This window comes from Leopardus geoffroyi, chromosome A2 (genome assembly GCF_018350155.1).
Source record: "Leopardus geoffroyi isolate Oge1 chromosome A2, O.geoffroyi_Oge1_pat1.0, whole genome shotgun sequence".
In the NCBI taxonomy this organism is placed as follows: domain Eukaryota; kingdom Metazoa; phylum Chordata; class Mammalia; order Carnivora; family Felidae; genus Leopardus; species Leopardus geoffroyi.
The window spans coordinates 31,152,837-31,166,443 of NC_059331.1; the positions used below are offsets into that span (position 1 = coordinate 31,152,837).

General features: G+C 42.8%; 1 protein-coding gene and 1 non-coding gene across 4 annotated transcripts in view; one reads left to right on the forward strand and one right to left on the reverse strand.

Annotated features, from left to right (window-relative positions):
• Positions 1-13,607, forward strand: part of SYNPR (synaptoporin) — a 320,817-nt gene that overhangs the window by 281,788 nt on the left and 25,422 nt on the right. The window lies entirely within an intron of this gene.
• On the reverse strand, positions 413-475 carry LOC123607784. Its single transcript, XR_006716922.1, has one exon. It is a non-coding gene; the product is annotated as a small nucleolar RNA Z39 (small nucleolar RNA).

The window sequence follows — 13,607 nt, forward strand, 5'->3', positions numbered from 1 at the left end:
CAGTTGAGCTAGAGAAAAGCAGGCTGAGATGTCTGGCGTTTTACCACGGTGCTTACTGCCACCCCAGTGTTGCTCTTGGAAATAGGAAAATGAAAATCCAAAAATGTCTATCAGCTTCTGAAGCACCCACTCTGTGTGCAAGACATATGGGGACTGCAGTAGCATGAAATACAGACTTTTATATTCATTATTATAAACTACTCTAGTTGCTTCCATTTGGATGGCTATATAATATTTCATTTTATAGAGATAATGTGAATTATTTAACCAATCTCTTATTGTTAGACTTTGAATTTTTCTCTCTCACAAGCAAGGCTAGAATAATCAGCCTTGCGCTCCAATCTTAACACGTTTTAAATCATTTCTTTGGGATAAAAACCCAGAAATTTTCTTTTCTTTTTTTTTTTTTTTTTACATCCGAAAGCGTTTACAGTATCATGACTTTATTCATACTGATTTGCTTCATCATATGCAAAAAACCCAGAAATTTTCTTACTGGATTTTAAAGCAGAAATTTCTTTAAATCCGTGAAAAGCGTGTCCTTTAACAAATTACCTCTGAACTGAGTGAAAATTGGGATTCCAACCCTTGACTCTACCCTAGACGCTGCAGTCGTATTGCTGTTGGAGAAAAGATCTCCCAAAGAGATCAGCAAAGAAAATTTTCTTCCCAGAGAGGAAAACAATAACGCAAAACTGTCCTGAGGATGCTGCCACTGACACATTGGCTTTGAAATTGAGATACTGAGGGGACATCAGAAGTCGATTCAAGCCATATTTAAGTAGGCAGAAGCTGGGGCTTTAATTACCAAGGAGAAATCCCCAAGACAGGCATTAATCTGCATGGCAGCGTAAGCTTAGCCCCGTCTCTGGACTCCTCCTTTGGCAGGTATCCTTTCTCATGGAGGCTCAGTAGTGAAGTTTCAGGTCATTAATTACTCCTCAGGCCACAAACAGAAGAAGGAAACAAAAATACAGAAATTCCATGACATGAGTTTTTAAAATAATGGAATGGCTTACAGGTTTCATCCTGGGGTTTCTCCAAAGGCTGACGTTCCGTATGTGGCAAGCCAGCGGCTGCTTGGGGAACCGCAAGATCAGTAAGAGTCTGGCCGGCCCTGTCGGCTGCCCGGCAACCTCCTGAGCGCCTCTGCATAAATCTGGTGGCTCTTTGGGGCGCCTGGGTGGCGCAGTCGGTTAAGCGTCCGACTTCAGCCAGGTCACGATCTCGCGGTCCATGAGTTCGAGCCCCGCGTCGGGCTCTGGGCTGATGGCTCAGAGCCTGGAGCCTGTTTCCGCTTCTGTGTCTCCCTCTCTCTCTGCCCCTCCCCCGTTCATGCTCTGTCTCTCTCTGTCCCAAAAATAAATAAACGTTGAAAAAAAAAAAAATTTAAAAAAAAAAAAAAATCTGGTGGCTCTTTTCAAACCCCCAAGTAAGCTGTTTCCCGCAACTTGCCTTGGCTCTTTTTCCCCCACTTGTGTCAATTGTTGATGAAGGATTGAAAAAACCAACAGCAAACAACATGGGATTAATGTCCCTGTTTAGAAGATCCAGCTCTGGGGGAGCCCATTCTGGGCTTTATGAACCCCTCATGCCTTAGAGATCAGCACAGTTACGGGGAATGGGCTCAGGAAGGGGCTGCAGAAAGGTCAGAGTTGATTCGTATTAGGTTCTAGGTATGGAGACTTTTTTTGAGAGAGACAGAGCACAGACACACGCATGCTAGCAGAGAAGGGGCAGAGGGAGAGAGAGCAAATCTTCAGCAGGGTCCACGCTCAGCACAGAGCCCCATGTGGAGCTCCATCCCATGACCCCAGGATCGTTACCTGAGCTGAAACCGAGAGTCGGCTATTCAGTCAACTGAGCCACCCAGACACCCCCATATGTAGATTCTTAACGAAGGGGTCTCCTACCTCCTGTCTTCCGTTTTTCTAGCCATCATTTCAAACATCTGTAGTTTGTGGAAATGAAGACTGGCTCCTCACTCCAGCATTCAAGGCCTCCAAAGCCATGACCCCTTCACCTACTTTTCAGAGCTGTCTGCTTCCAATCCCTAATCCCTTGTTTTAGCCAAACTGGAGCCCTTATCATTCCCCAAGATAGTTACTGCACCTCTGTCTGCCACTAGGAATGGTCTTTCTCCTCACCTCTCCCATCTCAGCCTATCAAAGTTAGACCCCTCACCAAAGACTCCTCTCCAATGCCGTGTGTTCCATGAAATATTCCTTTACCTTTCAAATCTGCCTTCACCTTCCACACCTTTCATATTCCTGAAGATCTATGAATTCCTGCTTTTCAGACCTCCACGGCTCTGTGTGAAAAAGGTTTTATGTATGAAAACCATTACTACCTTGTATTTTAGTTGGACGTGGTTTTATCTGATTCCCCGATTCATTATTAAATATCTGAAGGGCAAAGACTATTTCTAACACAGCTATAGTTCCCTAACATCGGTATTAAAAGTGAAATGGGGTGCCTGCGTGGCTCAGTCAGTTGAGCATCTGACTCTTGATTTGGCTCAGGGCATGATCCCAGTCCCAGGGTCGCAGAATCAAGCCCTGTGTCAGACTCCATGCTGAGTGTGGGGCCGGCTTGGGATTCTCTCTCTCTCTCTCTCTCTCTCTCTCTCTCTCTCTCTCTTCCGCCCCCCATGGGAAATGAATGACCTTTCATGCTAGACCTCAAGAATAGTGTCTGTTATAACCCTTCGCACATTTGTCGAATTCCTCCTTTGTGCCAGGAACTGAGGTCAGCACTAGCTGCACATAACAAATGTCTCCTCCAAGAGAAATATGAGAATTCCCAAAATCTCCAGTAGGGGTGTCCGTGGCTCTTGAACTAGAACTTCAGTCCCCACATGCATTTGACTTTCCATTTAGACCAATCATACATCTATCTGAGAGTTCCTCATGCAACCCTGTGTCCCAGGATAGCAAAGCAAGCAACATGGAAGCTATAGTTCAACTCAATGTCCTTCACTGATTTTTTTCTACCTATTGAACCAGATTGTTCTAACAGGACTTCGTTTTCATCAAAATTCCACTTCTAACTATGGGGTTTTTTTTTTATATGTGCTCTTAACTATGTCTTTTGCTACAAGATTATTCAGAGCCTCCTCTCCTATCTTAAGCATTGTTCTTGCAACAAAGACTGATACCTGCTGACTTTGAGTAAGGCATTATGCTAGACACAGTTGCCTAACCCTGCGTCTCTGCATCCTCTTTTGCCCTCTCATTTCATAGTTTATCTCTCCAAAACAGAAACACTTTCCTTCCCCAAAGCTGTGGAATTAGGGACAGAGGTCAGAAATTAAATGCTATCTCATCACTCTTGTTTAGAAATACAGAATCCTTATTGGTGTGTGAAAGTGGGAAATAGGAACCCATTTTTCCCATCTAAAGTTGAACAACAGCAAAGTAGAAGTGAAGGGATAGATTTAAATTAGAAAGACTATATTAAATCAGACCAAATCAAAGCCGATTTCACTGCAGGAAATGTATGCAGGAAAAGGTGTAATTATGAAAACTTGATATTCTGCTGCCTTTATGCATATTCACTTTATGAACTTCGACCTCCAGAAGCCACCTAGGACTGCTTCCCCATTTTTAATAAGTATTGAGAATGAGGCATTTCCTGAAGGGATTAAAGGAGGGAGGAGGATTTTTTTTTTTTTTTTTTTTTTTTAAGCTTAGCAGCAACATTAAAACAAAGGAACAACTATTCTTCTGGGTTTTGTGTGTGCTTTAAAAATCTCCAAATAAAATGAACCTTTGGGGAATCAGCAAAGAATTATGGGGTGGCAATTAGGGGGAACACTGACCCATCAGGGGGGAAAAAAATCTCACTATTAATTGCAACTTCTAAAGAACATCAGTGAGTCTCTTGTGCAGTTGCTGGGAATACTTACCTTGGGCAAAGGGGGTTTTCAGAGGGTTCCCAGAGGACTCAGTAACTTAAAGACCCGGGCTAACAGCTGGATCATGTTCCAGTCAATAGGACACCACAGCGGTTAATGCAAAACCGTCCTGGAGAGGGGCAAGCTGGGAATTAGTTCGGACTGGCCCATTCATTCATTCATTCTATGTGGCTGCCAGCCTCAGAACGATACTCCGTGGGGTTTTACCACACTTTAGGGAGCCTGTTAAGCAAGGGCGTCAGGACTGTTGAGGGGCTGATTTTTGTATGCCATCTCTCCCACCCCCAAAATAAAAATCAATGCTGGGAACCCCTGAATTCTATCAGTCTTCACGGATGTAAAACTGCAGGTATAACCATGAGTGCTGTGAGCTGCTTCGAAATCGTTACTCCTTTTGTCCTCCATCTTACCAACGGGGGCCCAGGGAAGTTGTCATTTGCCCAAAAGTCACACAGCCTGTTCCAGAAAGCTCCATGATCGTCCAGTTTGTCTGGGTCCACCAAGAAAGGCTGACATGAATCAGTCTCCTCATGCCCCTGTCTTCCCATTATTCCATGTCAGTCTGGTTCAGGGCAGAGGCTGTGTGAAAGGAACATGTGGGTAGTGCTGTGAATTTTCTTGTCTTCATTTACATCGAAACAATGGCTGGCTTGGGGACAGGATGCCTCCACTGAAGTTGAGATAGATTTAACTCTGTTTTGCAAAGAACATTCACTTCTGAGACGGACCAAATTTCAGCCTCCCAGGTGGGTGCATCAGTTAGTGAAGCCATTAGTTGAATGTCAAGGCTTTTTTTTTTTTCTTTTTCCTCCTAGAATCAGGGCTCTGCTTTCCCTGCTGTGGATGATGAATCTAAAATATTTATGTGGCTTTATAATGACTATTTAGCATTTAAGGCACCTGATATTTGCCAAAGTGCTTGACAATCAGTATTTATTAACAGGAAAATAACTGCTAGAAAATCTGTGCTGTGATATTTAGGGAGCAGGTTCCTTTGTGGCCATAGGGTATTTCTGGGAACAATGTTGGGGCCTGTGATTCAGAGTGAAATTCTGAATTGGCCGACTTCTGCCTAAGACCTCATACTTGAACTTCCCCCTAGTTTGCTAGACTTTATTCCAATAATCCTGAAGGATAGCATGATATTATGCATTGCATTAATTCATTAAGCACTTATTAAGTGTCAAGTCAGAGTTCAGGATGAAAAATTAATAAGATTCTGTCCAAGTCTGGGTTAGGTGTTCCTCCCATGATGCCCTGTGTTTTGACTTAATGGATGCTTCTCCACATTGGGATGGCAGCTGGGTGGGGATAAAATCTGGCAATGTCTGGATACGTTTTTGGTTGTCACTACTGGAGGGGGTGCTCCTGGCATGTACTTGTAGAGACCCAGGATGGAGTTCAACATCCTGGAGAGCCCAGGCCAACAAAGAGTTATCTGGTCCAAAATGTCAATCAGTGCCAAGGTGGAGGAACTCTGTTGCAAGCCTTATCTCTCAGGTGTATAATTGTGTGAGTACATCTCAGCCTCTTCCCTGAAGATCTTATTTTTTAAGTTTATTTATTTATTTTGAGAGAGAGAGAGAATGAGAATCCCAAGCAGGCTCCTTGCTATCAGTTCAGAGCCAGATGCGGGGCTCGACTTCACAACTGTGAGATCATGACCTGAGCCGAGATCACGAGTCAGCTGCTTAACCACCTGAACCACCCAGGTGCCACTCCCCTTAAGATATTTGAGTGCAGATATCTTCTCATCGTATCCCAGCACCTAACACATACAATATAAAACTTAGTATGTGGTGTTCAAATGAATTAACAAAGACCGTATCCTATCCCTCTGGGAGCCTGAACCCGTGATCTCTGGAATGGAGATAGGTAAACAGGCAATTTAGGGATAAAATGTGGTATGGTCTTCAAAGTACAGTCAGATAAGAACTACTTTGTGTGACCTTACAGTTTGTCACCCAAACAGACATATTGTGAAACTGAATGTGAACACGGTCAAGTAATGAAGGCAGGACAACAGGTGAAACCCTGCAAATGGCCTGTCCTAAACAAACAAGGCACAGTTAGAGCCCACATGTTATACACATGAGCTAGGTGTTAGACTTATAGAGGAGTTCATGGGGAGTTGGAAAGTTTACAATGCTTGTTACGCTATAAAAAGTTCATAGAAATAGGGGCACCTGGGCGGCTTGGTTGGTTGAACATCCGACTTTGGCTCAGGTCACGATCTCACATTATGTGGGTTCGAGCCCTGCGTCGGGCTTTGTGCTGACAGAGGGGAGCCTGCTTCAGATTCTCTGTCCCCCTCTCTCTCTGCCCCTCCCCTGCTCATGCATGTGCATGCATTCTCTGTCTCAAAAATAAACATTAAAAAAAAATTAAGTGAATAGAAATAAATAAAACCTTGCTAGAGGCTTATTCTTCATTCCAGGCCCCCATTTCATGCCTGCCCTCTGCCAAGTGCTCTGAGGCCAACAGCTACCTCCTCTGCTTCTTAAACCTTCTTCCATCAGCCTCTCCAGCCTTCCAGATTTTCCTTCTTCCATGATCCCCTGGTGCCCTTTTTGATCACAAACGTAGCGCTGTCCCAGCCTGAATCTCCACACCCATTAGCCTTGCTCAGTCACCAAGCGTTCCTCCCTGCACGGGAACCAGTTAGAAGTAGCAAATAAAAATAATCTTCCCCAGATACGGTTCTCATGGCTGTGAGCTCCAGGTGAGGTCTCTGTAATGCTGTGGCTACAGACAGAAGAGCTAGGCTAACTCTCCCTGGGGTTGGGGGGAAAAGCTTTACCGAAGAGATAATATTCAAACACACTGTCTTCAGCTTATTCAAAGGAAATTTAATTGTGAATCCCTTGGAAACATGAGGGGACAAGTCTGGGCTTCATGTTTCCTGGGTGGGTAGAACTATTTCCAGCAGCAAGCATACTTTGTCGGGAGGAGATAGAAGCAGGTCAGAAAGATCTTATGTAGAAACGTTTTAAAGAGTGAAGTGAATAACGAGTGTGGTTTGTGACTTCTCCAAGCCTAGGCTATGGAAGAAAGACATTGAGGCTTCAAGTTAACTTCCTATTTGTACTAAACTCTATTTCAGAGTTTGTTTAACATCTTTAGTGCAGTTATCATGAAAATAAACATCTACTTTGGTATAATCCAAAGTGTCATGGTTTTGTTATGAGTAAATATTAGGAACAGTAAAGTTACTATCTCCAACTTTAGTGAAATAACTTGCTTTATTCTATAGTCCCCTCTGATACATAACTGCAACAGAGAAATACCGAACTGAAACTATAATATGCCATGTCTTCCTAAACTAGATTAAGAAGATTCTCCTTGCCACAAGATCAACAGCATCCATCACCTTTATATAGATTGAGATTTCGCTACTTGGTATGAGTTTGATGTCAAGTGGACCTTTCAGACTAAAATGTTACTGGTATTTGATATTCTCCATTCCAGCTGGCTTTCTTCGAATACACGAAACAAACACCAGATGGTAATTTGTATAAGGATAAGGGAACTGGTGCTAATTTTAGAAAGTTCTTGGCCATTTCCCTCACCCAAAGTTAGGAAGGGAATTCTCAGTTGGAATGACTTTCCAAGTTTCAAGAAGCAGCTGTCTGATTTTCTTAAAACTGTGCCATCATTCTGCTTAACAGTATGTCAGGCCAGACCACAGTATTCCATGCATAGAAAAATCTGTCATCTAAATCTTCCTCCCAGTCATCGGTAAACACATCAACCGGGACAAAGGTGGACCTCAGAAACCCATGACCCAGTGACCCACAGACACTCCCTTTCCTCATTCACTCTACCCCTAACCACTGCCATGTTAAGGTAGTCAAACTGGTTGAACCAGTTTTTAATCTCTGGTCTGAACTGTCAAGTGGTAAATCTCACCAAAAAGGCTCACTGGCGAGAACTAAATGGAAGGTGTGCTGATGCAGAGACGGGGCAAAGCCAGGCCTGTTGGCAATTTGTGAAACAGACGGCCCTGCAAATATGATTCTCACACTCAGCTGTAAGGTAAACTGTGAACCGGGAAGCAACAGGTGGCCGGTAAACGCAAGGCTTCAATGCGGTCTGCGTGTTTACATTTAGCTCTTAGAGACTGAAATCTTTCTAATTGAATTCAACAAACACTTACTGAGAAGTCATTATGTGCAAGACACTATGCTAAGCTCTGAGGTCCAGAGAAAGTTGAATTTTCGGGGTCCTAGCTTAAGGGCTATTTGGCTCACTCTGCCAAGAGGGAAGAACAAATGGTTATATAAGAAGAGAGGAAGAACAAGGGATTGATTCCAACCATAGAAGCATAATTTTTTTTTTTTTTTTTCCTGAAGAGCAAAAGGTCTAATGTGAAAACAAAGGTTGATTCTCTATGGGCAAATATGGTAGGAAGCTTCTTCCATGAGGAGAGAAATAGTGAGGTAGAGAACACAGAAGAGGGCAGAAGGAGGTATGTGCGGGTGTGTGTGAGTGTGGGTTGTTGGTGAGGGTCAGTGTGGATGTGTGTGGAGTGAGGGTGTTTGTTAGTATGGGTATATGTGAGTGAGGATGTGTGGTGAGGTGTGTGAATGTGTCTGAGGGTGAGTATATTTAAAGCTGGAGGGTTTATAAGCGATGAATCATGGGAATCTACCCCCAAAACCAAGAGCACACTGTATACACTGTATGTTAGCCAACTTGACAATAAATTATATTTTTTTAAAAAAAGCTGGAGGATTTAGTAGGTGATGAGGCTATTAAAGATGAGATAAGCCTAATTGTGGAGCATAGATTTATATTCTATAAAAGATCTCTGACCCCCCACCTCCTCCTTCCAAAAAAAAAAAAAGTGTTCCCAAGGTAGGATAACTTCTAAGACACTTATCTACACTATTGGAAGTTTTCCCCTGGAGAAGGATATTAGCAAACTAGTGTTTTAAAAAGCTATGTTAACAACTAGATAATATGGTAATGGAGGTAGGGGGCTGATTCCAGACAATTGCAATATGTAAAGAGGAAGCGATAAGAGTCTTGTCAAACCCGAACTCTTTCTTGAGCACATACTACATACGTACTACATACTACATGTCGGGCATGAAACCCCAAGGGCTCTGCATGCATTATCCATTTCAAGTTCACAGAAAGCCTAGGAGCTAAGTGTTTTTGCTCCCATTTTAAGGGAGGCCCAAAGTAAGTAACATGGCAGGTGAACGGCTGAGCCAGAAGTGCGTCCAGATCTGTCTGGTCCAGGGCCTGGGCTGGTAGTCACCACCTTACACTATCCCCAAGGACAGCAGGAGAGAAGCAGGAGGGAGAAGGAGCTAAACAAGGCTCCCCAGTATGAAATGAGCCAATACCTGCAGAAGGAAGAGTAGGGTTGGCGGCGGGGGGGCGGGGGAGGGGGGCCATGGAGTTCTTTACAAACAAGTTAAATTGGAGGACTGTGGGCATCCATGTATGGATAGTAGCAAAGAGATCGGTGCAGATCTGAAATTCAGAGAATATGAGAATGTGGAGAGGGACTAGGAATGAAAGGAGAAGCTATGACTTCAGAATTCCCGTATCTTAGGGCTAAATAAGGAAAGGGCTCTCAAAGAAGACCTCAGAACTTAAGGTAGCAGTGCTGACCATGAGAAGCTCTCCCTTCTAAAGGGTTTTGATATGAAAAAGTAGGAGATTTTCTTTAACTACCCCTAGCCAAAGAGAAGATTTTGAAATACCGTGGTACTTCCTACCATGAGTATAATTTTAATGGGGTACACAGAACCCACACATACATCTTGATGAGATAACCATCCACGAGTCTGACACACGTGCACCCCAGAACTTCCTGAGTTCAGGGGGGCAGGTCCACCAAGCCAGCATACTGAGCTGATAGAGTTTGATTGCTGGGTATCCCAGCATCATAGAGTTGGGTCCCCAGTAAATGGAACTGCCGTCTTCCCAGCCAGAAACCAGGGTGTTTTCTGTAGCACCTTCTCTCCACTTCTAAATCGAATCCCTCACTAAGCACCATCAAATCTATCTCCTTATTATCTCTTGCTTGAATCCACTGCCATGCCCCTAAGGCAGACTCTTGTCACCTCTTGTTGACAGTGTGACCATGACCTTTTCCTCCCCACATCCTTCCCCCAAGTCCAATCTCCCTGGAACAGTATATGTCGTACATTTGTTAGCCCATCCTGTAAAGAGTCTCTGACTTAAAAAGGTAAAGAACCACCCTTTGCGTCATTTCAAGCAAATTAACTGAAGTGTTCATGTCTCTAGACTGATAAACCCACCAGGCTCTCTCCCATCTCAGAGCCCTTGTGCCTGCTCTTCATTCCACCTGGAAGGTTCTCCCTACATATCCACGTGGCTGGTTCCCTTATTTCCTTCAGGTCTTTACTCAAAACCTACCTTCTTAATAAGGTCTTCCTGGCCACCCTACCTAGAATTTCAGCACCCACTTCCCCATCATATCAGTTCCTATCCTTCTTTCCGGCATTAATCTTTCTCCATATCCCTTACCTACTACCCAAATCACTATGTAGGTCAGTTACTTACCTTGTTCATTGTCTGTCTTCTCCGTGGGAAAGTACATTCTGTAAAAATTTTTGTCTGCTTTTGTCCACCACTATATTCCTCGTGTCTAGAAGCACAGTTGAGAGATGGAAAATGAAGGAACAATCAATGATGTTTACTGATTTTTTTGTTGTTGTTTGTTTCTTTCGGTGTTTTTTATTGTCCTGGATCATCTAGCAAATTTTCCTAGTTCTCGCTTGAAGTGCGTAAGTAATTTCAAATTCTTTTTGAGGTTGGTTCCTTCTATCTAGCTATAAAAACAAACAAACAATAAACTTATCATCTGTCATTTTAAAGAAGAACACTCTGATATTTCTCCTTAGTTTTGAATGCCAAGCGTGGCGGGGGTGGGGTGCAGTGGAAGACTGTTCCATTTAAAAATTATTAAAAATGAATTATGAATTTTCATTTGAAAGGTCTTCCATGCGTGCTTATAAATAGTCATTAGATGACTCAATTGAGGTAGGAGCTCTTTAATGGCTAAGGTGAAATTAGTCCCACATCCATTTTGTATTTAAAAACAAAGAAGTTGATGCATATTCGAAAAAGAAGCCTCTCTATTTCATTACTTTTTTATGAGCAAAACTCATCAAAACCTCTTTAGAATAAAACTCCATTTTGAGAAAGTCCCACTTACCTTGCGGAAAATATATGTGTATTGATGATTAGCAGGTGATTTAGCAAACCAGCCAGTATCTCTGGGAAGGACTACATTTCTTTCCCAAATTCATGAAATTAAGTGCCCTAGGGCAACTAAAAAATATGACTCAAAAAAAAACACTTCACTAACTGTTCCTTGCTGGTAGCAATACAGATCCAAAGTAAGGCACTGCCTGTGGGGAGTGAAATGCAGGGTAGCTCTCAACGTGGAAAGAAAGAGCCACAAAAGCCAGGCACGTGGTGCAATACAAGTGCCTCCAAGGGAGAAACTCAGCTGATGCGTAGCCTCTGAAACGCTGAAGCATTAACCTAATGCAAAGGCCACCCTTTTAAATCAACCTAGAGTCAAAACTCGTTAGATTTAGTTACCACTCCACAGTCTCTGGTCCGGAAAAGCCAGTGGGTTGTCATTCTAGCCAAGTGGGTTGGTATCCAGCATACAGAGTCTCACTTCCAGAAAGGCTTCACCTCTGCCATCAGTGATATGCTTTGGGAATTCATTCTTGACAAGTCAATCTCCTTGTTAGACGGTTCTAGCCTATGGTTGGTATATCTAGAAGTAATCATTTCAACAGTTAATATTTATTGAGAATTTGCCATATGTCAGGCATGCAATGAGTGTTTCATGTATCTCATTTAATCCTCACAAAGTTGTGTGAGATAGGTATCATCCCCCAGTTTAGAGATGGGGGAACCAGGAGGGTTTAAGGATCTTGGCTGAGGTCACACAATGAGTGAGCGCTAAAGAATCCAGACCTGCCTTCAGAACTGTAGCAATTAACCCCTGGGCTCTACTGTCCCACTAAAGAATGAAAAATAGAGAGACGGGGAAATAGAGAAGTGATCTCCAAGGGGTGTATTTCTACCACTGTTCTGAGTATGGTCAGAAAGCTATGTACTAAACCAGAGGAAAGACTCAGCCAGCCTCTATTCCAAATTGACTCTTCATAAATTTCTTCAAAGGAGCACTAGATAGAGAACCATTCTTTTGAGCCCTTTGAACAAGGTGGGGTTGGGGGAGTTGTCGCTGAAACAAAATCAAGCATAAAAACCTCATGGCCATTCCAAGCCAACGGGATACCAAACTGCGCTGTCCGTGAACCTGACATGTGATCGTTCAATAGATGTGTTTATAAAAAAAAAAAAAAAAGCAAAAACCAACAACACATGCATATGCATATACAAAAGATGTAAAGAAAAAATAAAAACCCATTTCCAACTTGCAGCTGATCTGCTGCTGTCTCATCAAACAGCATCAGCAGAACAGTATGTTCTATCTCGGCTCCCTCGTGGTTCTCGCAGTGAGAGCAGCTCCCTGAACGGAAGCGATCCCGATGTTCAAAGATATGCGTTTTTCATACGTGGCTGTTAAACACAAGCCCACACAACCTCATGTATGCACAAAAGCAAGGACACTGCCCGCCTTGGGAGATGGAAAGGTTTATCACAGATTATTTCAGTTCTTGGTGATTTTCTCATTACAGAAAGCTCTAAGACCCCATCTCCACTTGTGTATTCAACTCTCATATTTCCACCACATTTTAAAAGGTAATTGTGATTGCATGTGTGGATTTCTTTTTAACTTAAGCTACACACCATTACCTTAACAGGTACCATAATTTGGCTTTCACATTCTCTCAAAATCATCAAAACAAAGTACTTGCAAAATGTGTATTTCCCCGGTGTTTTCCAATGGGTTCAATACTGTTTGCCAAAGTGCATAAACAGAATGAGGATAGTTTGTAAAATATGGAACCAGGATGTTGCGTTCTTACCTCCAGAATGGGGTGCAGCTTTTTTTTAAAGAAAGGGGAATTTTTTTTTTTTTTTTTTTTTGGTGCCTCTTGTGGTTTGGCTCCCTCCCTCTCTGTTTGTAACTATTGTTTCCCCTTCCCTTCCCTTCCCCCAGGGTCTTCTGGTAAGTTTCCCAAGGTCCACATAGGAGTGACAACATATATCTGTCCTTCTCTGACTGACTTACTCCACGTAGCATAATACCTTCCAGTTCCATCCATGTTGCTGCAAATGGCAGGATTTCATTCTTTCTCATTGCCAAGTAATATGTAAACACTACCTAAAGCAATCTACACATTTAATGCAATCCCAGTCAAAATTGCACCGGCATTCTTCTCAAAGCTAGAACACACAATCCTAAAGTGTGTATGGAACCACAAAAGACCCTGAATAGCCAAAGTAATATTGAAGAAGAAAAGGGGGAATAATATTATGAGCAGCACTTAACAGAGGGAGCTCTGCAAACTGGGGCAAGATTATTACAGCTTCAGCTACTTTGTGCACATTTGTGTGGACTCAGGGTCCTCTTTGTGACTAAGAATATCTTACGTAGAACCTTCCCTTCTTTAGTAACTAATTTCTTCTTCTCATCAACAGGATACAATATGGCATATTATGAGATCTCATTATTACAGATTCTAATATACCGCGGGTCAAATGGAGCCCACATAGGCTC